Consider the following 11,609-nt stretch of genomic DNA (forward strand, 5'->3'; position numbering starts at 1 on the left):
ACGTGATTACTGTGACTAACGTGTGTTTTATAGAAACAATTGAGTTAGGTCACGGTAATGGAGATTGATTGGGCAATCATGGTTGTCATGCCCCTACAATGGAAATCATTTCAATTTTCAAAGGATGGACGATAAGGTTAAGGATGGACTAGTTCTAAGTGTCGATTGGAGTTGGAGAGACACTTAGAGTAGTTTAGGACTTTGTTTTTCCTTTGGCCATACTATTAAGGGGGGTATGAACGGGTAGCTTGACCTAGGTGAGACTAGTGAGTTAGGTGTGGTGCACACTTGTTAAAACTAGCACTAGGTAGCTCCAAAACCGCCCTATGATCCAATGGAGCAAACTTCATTCACATATGTTCGAGAGTTGGAAGTGAATGGAGGGTCAAACACTGACTGGATGCTGGCTCCGGTGTGATCAGACACTGGTTTAGGGTCTGGTCAGTTCATTTGACCAAGGTGATTGCGTCTGGTTTGACCAGACGCTGCGAGGTCATGGTACCGAATGCTGAGGGCCAGCGTCCGGTCGACTCCAGTAAGGTTCCAGAGAGGGAAAATCACGACCGGACGCGTCCGGTCAGTGCTGACCGGATGCTGGCCAGCATCCGGTCACACTGTAATCACTAGAGTTTGGGGTATACTGATCGGAGCATCCGGTCAACATGACCGGAGCTTCCGGTCACCCCGCAGAGGCACATAACGGTTTGTTTTTTAGCCCGTGTTATAAATACCACCTCCGCTCATGTGTGGGGTACTTTTGCTCATTCCAACAGCTGAGAAACACCTTAGAGAGTGCCAAGAAGAGCAAGGTCCTAGTGAGGTGATTGAGATTTGAGAATCCCAAAAAGAGCCCTCATTAGTGAAGATCAAGAGTAGCAAAGTGTGCATCCACCTTCTCATTAGGCTTGTCGTGGTTAAGTGAGAGTTCGTGCTTGTTACTCTTGGTGATCGCCATCACCTAGACGGCTTGGTGGTGATTGGGAGTTCGGTGATCACCCGACGGTGCTTGTGGGTGACCCAACTCAAGTTGTGAGCGGTTGTGGGTGATTCTCCGTGACGGAGTGTCGAAGAATCAACCCATAGAGAGCACTTGATCCTTGCGCAGATCAAGGGGGAGCTACACCCTTGCGCGGGTGCTCCAACAAGGACTAGTGGGGAGTGGCGACTCTTCGATACCTCAGCAAAACATCGCCATGTTCCTCCCTCTCTATTTACTTTGAGTATTTACTTTGAGCAAATCAATTCATGTCTTTACATTCTTAGAATTGTCATGCTAGAGTAGGATTGGAACTTAAGTTGCAAGTCTTTTGTGTATGTAGAACAATTAGGAACACTTTCTAGGCACAAGGGGTTAATTGGGCTAACCATAGGATTTAATTATTGCAAATAAATTTAGAATTAGCCCAATTCACCCCCCCTCTTGGGCATCTTGATCCTTTCATAACCCGACAAGGACATGTCAGTCCATCAGGAACAGCGAGGTAGCATGCCGTGCACCGTGGCCTCGGTGCATGAGCGTCTCGACCTCCACCATGACACGCGCAACACCCTAGAGCCCATAGGCGTGCCCGCGGCGATGAGAGGGAGGAGGCTAGCCATGGCTACCACCCTCATCGTGGCAGACGCTATGACAGCGGCGAGGACCGAAGCTCGAGCCCTGACCTACCGGGACCTCAGGCCTTTGGCCGACACATCCTCAATGTCATCTTCCCACCGTGGTACCGACTGGCGACCAACATCCCAAAATACTCTGGGGAAACAAACCCTGGACTATGGCTCAAGGATTATCAACTTGCTTGCTAAGCCGGTGGAGCGGATTTTGACAATTTCATTATCCGCAACCTTCCATTATTCCTAGCCGATTCAGCACGAATGTGGTTGGAACACCTTCCGCCTAACCGAATCCAAAGTTGGGCGGACCTAAAAGAGATCTTTGTGGGGAACTTCTAGGTCACATACGCGCATCCTAGGAACCCATGGGATCTCAAAAACTTCTGGCAGAAGTCCAGGGAAACTCTTCATGGGTACATCCAGTGCTTCTCCCGGCAGTGCAATGAGCTACCCAACGTCGCCAACGCTGATGTCATAGGAGCTTTCCTATCCGGGACCACTTACGAGTCCTTGGTTCACAAGCTAGGATGTAAGGGCCTGTGAACCACCAAGGAGCTCCTCGACATCACCACCAACCATGCCTCGGGCGAGGAGGCAGTTGGGGCAATTTTCGACCGCCCCAAGGGCAAGGCAAAGCAGGACAAGGACACCAGCGAAGGCGCCTCCAACCACCCCAACAAGAAAGAAGAACAAGCAGCGGTGTGAGGGCTCACTCATGGCCACTATCGACCGCAAGGGGGGTCGGAAGCCCATCAAGGGTACCTCAGACCACTTCGAGAAGCTGCTCGAAGGGCCATGCCCGAACCATGCTTTCCCCATCAAGGACCTATACAAGGACTATGTCCTCATGAAGCGATTCTTGTCTAGAGGCTCCAACAAGAGGGAGCATAGGAAGGAGCCCAAGCCTACCGTAGACAACACCGAGGGGAAGGATGGCGAATTTCCGATGCTGGATGGCTGCCTCATGATCTTCGGAGGGTCAGCGGCCTACGACTCCAAGAGATGCCAGAAGCTTACATGCCATGAGGTCTATACGACCGAACCGGCTGTGCCTTCCTTCCTCCAATGGTTGGTATATGCCATAACCTTTGATCGGGCCGACCACCCAGAAAGTGTCCTATAGCCAGGAAGATACCCGCTCGTGGTCGACCCGATCATCGGCATGAAGTGGCTCACCAAGGTGCTGAAGGATTGAGGCAGCGCAATCAACATCATGTACGCTGAAATGCTCGACACCATGGGCATCGACCGATCGCACATCCAGCTGACTGGGGCGCCTTTCCATGGCATCGTGCCTAGAAAGCAGTCCATGCCACTTGTGTAGATCGATCTACCCATCACCTTCAGGAATCCGACCAATTATAGGATGGAGACCCTTACCTTCGAGGTGGTCAGGTTCCACGGGACCTACCACGCCATCCTAGGACGTCCATGCTACATGAAGTTCATGGCCATCCCCAACTACACCTATTTGAAGTTGACGATGCCTGGTCCATGTGGGGTCATCACCATTGACACCTCCTTCCAGCGTCGCCTACGAGTGCGAGGTCAAGTGCTGTGAACACGCCACAATAATTGTCACCTCCAAAGAGCCTACAACCATCAGGGAGGAGGTCATCGAAGAAGTGCCTGACCCCAAGCGGTCGCCTGGGTCTTTCGGGCCTATAGAGGGCACCAAGGAGGTCCTCATAGACTTCAGTGGCTCCAAGGGCAAAGTGGTGCGCATCGGCACCGCGCTTTCCTCCAAATAAAAAAGCATGCTCACTGACTTCCTCTGCGCCAATAGAGACATCTTTGTATGGAGACCCTTGGACATGCCAGGCATTCTGAGAGAAGTCACCAAGCATGCCTTGAAGATCAGGCTAGGCTCCAAGGCAATGAAGTAGCACCTGCATTGCTTTGATGAGGAGAAACATAGGGCCATCGATGAGGAGATTGTGAAGCTTTTGGCGGCCAGGTTCATCAAGGAAGTATACCACCCTGAGTGGTTAGCCAATCCCGTTTCTATATGAAAAAAGAGTGGGAAATGGAGAATATGTGTTGGCTACACGGGTCTCAACAAAGCATGTTCAAAGGATCCATTTCCTTTGCCACACATTGACCAAGTAGTCGACTCGATCTTAGGGTACTCTAGGTACCATCAAATCGTGATGAAAGAGTCCGACCAGCTCGCAACATCTTTCATCACCCCATTTGGATCATTTTGCTATGTCACAATGCCGTTCGGCCTGAAGAACGTGGGGGCTATGTACCAACACTACATGCTCAAGTGTTTTAGGGATCTCATCGGGCAGACTGTCGAGGCCTACGTCAATGACATCGTGGTCAAATTCAAACTGACTCACCAGGTTGTAGCTGACCTAGAGCAGACCTTCGCAAAACTCCAAGTGAATGGTATAAAACTCAACCCCGAGAAGTGTGTTTTTAGGGTCCCAAGGGGTATGCTGCTGGGTTTTTATCGTCTCCAAGCGCGGCATCGAAACCAACCCAGAGAAGATCTTGGCCATCACGAGGATGGGCCCAATCTAGAACATAAAGGGGGTACAATGAGTTATAGGGTGCCTCACCACACTCAACCACTTTATCTCACGCCTCAACGAATGAGGTATCCTAATGGAGATGAGGGTCCCGATCTTCCGTCAGGTGATGGTAACTATCGTTGTGGCGGAGAATGACACACCGATCCGGCTTCAGATCGAAAGATCGAACCCTGCAATCTTAGCACCACAGCTCCTCTGGTTATCAACCAAGTCATGGACTAGGTTGACCTCACCAAGAAGGCTAATCCCTGCCTACGCAGCGAAGAACACAAGCAAGAACAAGAAAGAACGCAACCAAATTGCAGATGAAAGATTAATCTCACGAGTTGGGGTCTCACAAATCGAAGAACGACGAAACTGTTTCTTGATAGAATAATCTAAGAAAAACCCAAAACCTAATGACGGCGGCGGCGTATGATTATAAAGCTCTTAGGGTCATCGCCTACCCTGGATGCGCCCCCTAATGGGCCCAAACACGATACACGGTCCAACGGACCAAAAGTAGGTGTCGCAGCACCCTGGCAGATTCTGGATGCTGACTTGTTTCGACTATTCCTGTTGATTCCGAAGAGGTTTTGACGTGAAACCACTTGGATTGGCTTCCTTATCAAATTAGCTTTCCATCCATATGTGGATCATCAAAAACGGAGTTTGGATGCGTCCTGGGCGTCCATTTTATTGCAGACTAGTCCTGACGGCCGAGGCAGACTCGAACTCGGATTGGACTGGGCCTCTGGCTTGGCTTGGACGTCCTTGCTGGCCTCCTAAGGTGGTTGCCAAGGAGGAGGACGTCCAAGGCCATCTCTTAGGTGATCTCTATCTTCTTGGGGCATGCTCCAACTTGGGCCTGGGTCCCAAGGATGTCTAACAAGCCCATGACGATAGTGTAGCTCCTGCCAGAAATAGCGACAGAATATATTAGTGATTTGGAGGCCTTGCTGATGTGATATTGAGATGGGACCAGATCTATTTGAAAGCTTATCAAACAAGCTTTCCATCAAGTGCTCATTGACCTCGATCGCACTCTAGATGGATGAGTTATGGCCTTCCCAATGAGACACTATCGGGCTGCCGACGAATCAAAAGTTCAACTTTGATGAACTTCCATTATGAAACACATTTGAACCTACAATCAAATAGTAACATGTACATGTGGAACCAAGTGAATTATAACCAAAGCCACTATGCAAATGTAGGAACGAGCGCACCTTATAATCATTGTTCGTATTCGAAGGTGCCATGTCCTCATCATATCCCCCTCTCTCAGCTTCAAAAGAAGGCAGATCGCTTCGAATGGACGCCCGAGGCCTAGGAGGCACTTGACAAGGTCAAGCAGCTCCTGATGAAGGCCCCAATCCTAGTCCCCCCAGCCGATGGGGAATCGCTTCTACTCTACATTGCGGACACCATGCAAGTGGTCAGCGCCGCCCTGGTGATAGAGAGAGAAGTAGAGGGACATGCCCTCAGAGTGTAGCATCCTGTGTACTTCATTAGCGAGGTCGTGTCCGATTCCAAGACTCGCTATCCCTAAATCTAGAAACTCCTATACGCCGTCCTTATCGCCAAGAGGAAGTTGTGTCACTACTTTGAGTCGCATCTGGTGATGGTCGTGATGTCCTTCCCTCTCGGTGAGGTCATCCAAAACTAGGATACCACAGAAAGAATCACGAAGTGGGCACTCAAGCTGATGGGTCAAGGCATTTCATATGCCCCTCGGATGACCATCAAGTCCCAAGTGCTGGCTGATTTCATTGCAGAGTGGATCGAGATCCAAATGCCACCAGCAATCGTCGACCAAGAGTATTGGACGATGTACTTCGATGGATCGCTGATGAAAAAAGGTGCTGGTGCGGGGCTGGTGTTTGTTTCACCCCTCAGGGTATGCATGGGGTACATGGTTTGCATCCATTTCCCATCCTCTAATAATGTGGCTGAGTATGAGGCACTCATCAACGGCCTGCGCATCGCCATCAAGTTGGGTATCCAATGGCTTTACATCCGGGGTGACTCCTAGCTGGTCATCGACCAAGTCATGAAGGAATCAAGCTACCACAATGCCAAGATGGCTGCATATTGCCAAAAAGTCCGCTAGCTGGAGGACAAGTTCGATGGTCTTGAGCTCAATCACATCCCAATGCATCTCCATGAGGCGGCCAGCACACTAGTGAAAATAGCGTCTAGCCAAGAGCTAGTGCCGACGGGCGTCTTCGCTAGTGATCAGTACAAGCCCTCGGTCCGCTACGAGGAGCCAAAATAGACCGATGACGGGCCGCCTACCCTAGGCTCGAGGGCCAACCAGCCGGCGGCTCCATCCGACCCCAAAGTCATGGAGCTTAACGAGGATCCAGCGATAGAGCCTGACTTTTTGGTTGACTGGAGCATGCCTTACCTCGACTACCTCCTCTATGAGGCACTATCGCCGGACAAAATGGAGGCTCGGCGGCTCACGCGTTGCACCAAGTCCTTTGTCGTTATTGAGGGCGAGCTCTATAGGCGAAGCCACACCGGGATCCTACAGCGCTGCATCCCCATCGAATAAGGGAAGTAGTTGCTGAGTGATATCCATAGTGGGGTCTACGGGCACCATGCCGCACCTAGGACCCTGGTCAGAAACATGTTCCGACAAGGCTTCTACTGGCTGACCGTAGTAGCCAACGCTGAATAGATTATGTGCACCTATGAAGGGTGCCAATACTACACTCGGTAGACCCACCTACTGGCCCAAGCACTCCAAATGATCCCCATGATGTGGTCATTCGTGGTCTGGGGGCTTGATCTGGTCGAAACTCTCAAGAGGGCGCCCGGGGGCTATATGCACTTGCTTGTGGCCATAGATAAGTTTAAAAAGTGGATAGAGGCCCGACCGATCTCTACAATCAAGTCCGAGCAAGCCGTGCTGTTCTTCCTTGACATCGTCTATCGCTTTGGAGTCCCAAACTCCATTGTCATGTACAATGGCACACAGTTCACTAGGAAAAAGTTCCTTTGATTCTACGATGAATAGCACATCCACGTCGATTGGGCCACCATGGAGTACCCCCGCACGAACATACAGGTCGAGCGCGCGAACGACATGACCTATAAGGCCTCAAGCCTAGGATCTTCAACCGGTTGAATAAGTTTGGCAGACGATGGGTCACGAAGCTTCCCACGGTGCTCTAGAGCCTGAGGACGGCCCCGGCCGGGCCACCAGCTACACGCCATTCTTCATGGTCTATGGTTCCAAGGCTATCCACCCAACCGACCTCGATTATGGAGCACCGAGAGTCAGGGCGTATAATGAGCAAGGAGCCGAGGCATCCCTCAAGGATGCCATGGACTAGCTAGATGAAGCGTGCGACGTTGCCCTTCTCTTCTCGGCCAAGTACAAGCAAGCGTTGCGCCGGTACCATAGCCGTCGAGTGCGGGGTTAGGCCTTCAACATCGGGGACCTGGTGCTCTGCCTCGTCTAGAGCAACAAGAACCGCCACAAGCTCTCTCTGCCATGGGAGGGACCATACGTCATCACGAAGGTGCTCCAACAAGGCACCTATAAGATCAAGACCATCGACGGTGAAGTCTTCGTCAATGCCTGGAACATCGAATAGCTACGTCGCTTTTACCCTTAATCTATGCATGCTTTCTCTTATTGGTTTCGCTATCGAGTCCACGATCTTTAGTGACACCCGACCCCAGCAACAGCAAGGGGTCAGGCCTCACTCGGGGGCTGATAAGAGCATATCTATCCGATAGACATTCTCTATGCCTGACCCTTTCTCATGTTAAGATCTAGAAGCAAGGGTTGTGGAAACAAACGCTAAGTAAAACTGGTCAGACCACAAGAAACCTATGCCCCAACGGCTACGATGTTTTTGCTCATTATCGTGATCCAAGTTTTTTGCCCGCACCCCAAGCTTTTTAGCCTTAACTATGGAAAGAGTCAGAACGCATTAAAGAGTATATCTATCCGGTTGACATTCTCTATGCCCGACCCTTTCTCACATTAAGATCTAGAAGCAAGGGTTGTAGAAATGAATGCTGAGTAAAATTGGTTGGACTACAAGAAACCTTTGCCCCAGCGGCTATGACATTTTTGCTCACCAGCATGATCAGAGTTTTTTACCCGCACCTGAGCTTTACAGCCTTAACAACAGAAAGGGTCAGAATGCATTAACTTTTTTATACAAAAAGGGGAGAAGAGCTAAAAATCTATTTGGCCATAACGAAATTTAAGAGCTTGTCTAGTTATTACAAGTTCGCCACCTGGTATATCTACCTAACTAATTTCTTGGGGGACTGATCTCATCCTCTATCTCGATAGGTAAGTCCTGTGCCAGAACCATCATAGGTACATGATGTCATCCACCTCTTTCTTGATGTCATCTAGCTCAGCGTTGGTGTAGATAGGTGTGAGAACCGTCATAGGTAAGGAGCGATACGGAGCTGAAAACATTCCTACGGCCCATTCAAGCCCAAGAGTTTGAAGGCCGGCCCTTTGACGGGTTCACAGCCGCTCTGGGGCGCCCTTAGAGTGAGGGGTGAAAAGGGATGGGCCTACTAGCGGCCAGTACCCAGGCACATGAGCGCCGCGAGCATCCTGACCCATGTTCGAGTCTTGGTCCATTCCCAGCCCATGGTTTTTCCTCGAAGAAAGGCAACGAGCCCTTGGGACTGGTCGAACGGACCCAAGAACTATATGGATTGGCCACTGAGAATCTGGAGTCGGTCACCAGCTAACCCATGCTGGACCCCCGTGAATGGGAAGCTAGGGCCCCACTCGGACTAGCCTGTTAATAGTTCACCGAGCACTATGTTTCGTCCATCGAGAAAAAAACATGACACGGCTCAGCCCTCCATTTTATTGAGAAAAAAAACACTTGAGGGATGACGATCACAAAGACGAGCTGACCCCTCAACCAGACCCCTGCAATGCACGAGGGCTCAAGGGAAGTTGGACTCGCAAGGAGACCGAATGCGTGGTTGTAGGATGATGGCTTCGATCCTAGGGAGGGGTACGTACAAAAACTAAGAATAACATTTCTAAAACAAAAAAAACGCTTTCTCTTACCAATTTTGCTATCATCTCCTTGATCTTTAATGAAACCTAACCTCGGCAATGGCAAGGGGTCGGGCCTCACTCGGGGGCTAATAAGGGTATATATATATGTCCATTCTAAAATAGTCACCATGCTTGACCCTTTCTCACGTTAAAAACCTAGAGGCAAGGTTTGCGAAAATGAATGCTGAGTAAAACTGGTCGGACTGCAAGAAACCTACACCCAAGCAGCTTTAGCACTCTTGCTTACTAGCGTGATCAGAGTTTTTCACCCACACCTCGAGCTCTATAGTCTTAACAACAAGAAGGGTCAGAACACATTAACATTTTTTACACATAAAAAGGGAGAAAGAACAAATTTGTTCAATCGAAACAAAAGAACGAGCTTGTTTAAACGAAACAAAAGGATTGGAACTTGTCCGCTTATTACAAATGTACCGCCTGATCTATCTGACTAAACTAATCACTCAGGGGGATGATTTCATCTTCTATCTTGGCAAAAAGGTCATGCGCTAGGGGGACAACCTCCTTCTCGATGTTGTCTAGCTCGGCGTCAGTATAGACGGGCGCGAAGCCTTGGCTCATCATCGCCAGATCGATGTTCTTGCAATGAGAATGGGCGATCACAAACAATTGGTGAACGCCAAAGTGAAGCGTGCCCCTTGCCATATCACATGCCTAGTCCATGATCTAGGTGGCGCGAACCGCGAGCGGGCTTGTCTCCTACTCTAGTGTAACACCCTTGGTGTTACACTGTAAATCTTTTGCTAAAACACTGCATGGGCATCCTGTTTATGTGATAGTGTATGTAATATAGTGTGTAAGTCAAATTATGTGACCCAAAACATTCATAAAAAATGTGAAACGAAAGTTACATTCAATGTCGCGTTGTGTCACTTAGGGTTGTAAACGAACTTTTATTAAGCGAAAATGCTATAGAATGTATATACAAAATTTTAATAAAGTTGTAGTGCAAACTTCGTAGGTGATGATGAAATACCTGTGATCGAGAAATGAATTCCCCAGCTAGCATGGTTGGTAGCTTGGGAATCGAGGTTAACGCGAATCTGAGCAAGACTTAGTCAAATTTCTTTAGTCGTAAATTAGTTCGACGAGGTCAAGTTTGGCAATTTTTATACAAGATTTGGGTTAAGTAATGGTGGGGTATTAGGGCTTGTTTCAGTAGTCTAACATACCATCTTGAGGATAGAAAAGGAGGTTTGGCGCCTGAAGTAACGAGTTTGATTTTTGGGGCGCTTTAAATTGCGTGCATGGCACGTTTCTGGCCGGTGTCAGCGTTTGGACGCGGTCACCGCGCTCTGGCACCGTCGTTGGCATGCCATCCACGCTCATGCACGTGCCGGTCATGCTCAGCTGGTAGTGGGCCGACCTCATCGCCGCGCTGCTGTCTCCTTTCGCTTACGCCGTGGCCCCACCCAGTCACAGTCGTCGTCCGTGTCCTACCGAGGCGGCACGACGTCCCTCTATTAGGTCTCTGTAGCTTGCGTTGTGTCATCACTGCCACTGTTGTGCCCACCCACTGTGCCGTCACATGGCCTGGCTATAGTCATCTTGCGAGTCAAGGCGTTGTAGTCGCACGTCGTCGTGCTAGGCTCATACGCACATGTGGAGCCATCACCCATCGCACCGTTGTCCTCTTCCATTTAGTGGCTACGCCACACCGCGCTGCCCATCACAATCACCTTGAATGGCGTCACGCCATCTGGCATAGCCGTGCCAAGGCCAACCCGTAGAGCCTGGCCCATCCATGTAATTGCGCACGCCTAGAGCTTGAATTGGGGCCTAGCTTCACGCCAAGCCTACCGCTGCTGCAATTAACCGTGCAATTTGAGGTTTCCCCCACCGTTGACCCCCTTAAGACCGAACGGCATTGTCCACCTAATTGGCCTCACACCATCCACCTCCATCCAATTAACTATGCACCCAACTAACTCTGGTGGTTAGCTCATGATTGGAGTCGACCCGACGAGCTTTCATCCTCTAGTGAGGTACTATGGAGCATTGACCTCGCCGTGGTCTGCCATGGCTATCAGGGTGGGTGCTCGGCTAGGGCATCTTTCCTTGCCCCTTTGTCTCAAATGAGCGGTGCTTCTGTGTCTCCTTTACTTGGTTTCCCTATAAGGAAAATGGACCCCAGACCCATTTACTTTGGATTTTGGTGTTTAATGACCAACACAACCAAATTGGACTAATGAATTTGCAAGTGATTGTTTTTTAGTCCAATAGGGTGGAAGACGTGACTTGGATGAAGGTGACGTGATGATCCGATGATCAACACCATAAGCAAGACCCTAGAAGCACAAGAGAAGACCCAAGATATCAAGCAAAGAACAAGCACGAAGATAGGAACCAAGCCATATGCAAGATCGTGAAGAAACGAGGTCACAGAGGTGACCGGATGC

This window comes from Miscanthus floridulus, chromosome 4 (genome assembly GCF_019320115.1).
Source record: "Miscanthus floridulus cultivar M001 chromosome 4, ASM1932011v1, whole genome shotgun sequence".
Taxonomy (NCBI): Eukaryota; Viridiplantae; Streptophyta; class Magnoliopsida; order Poales; family Poaceae; genus Miscanthus; species Miscanthus floridulus.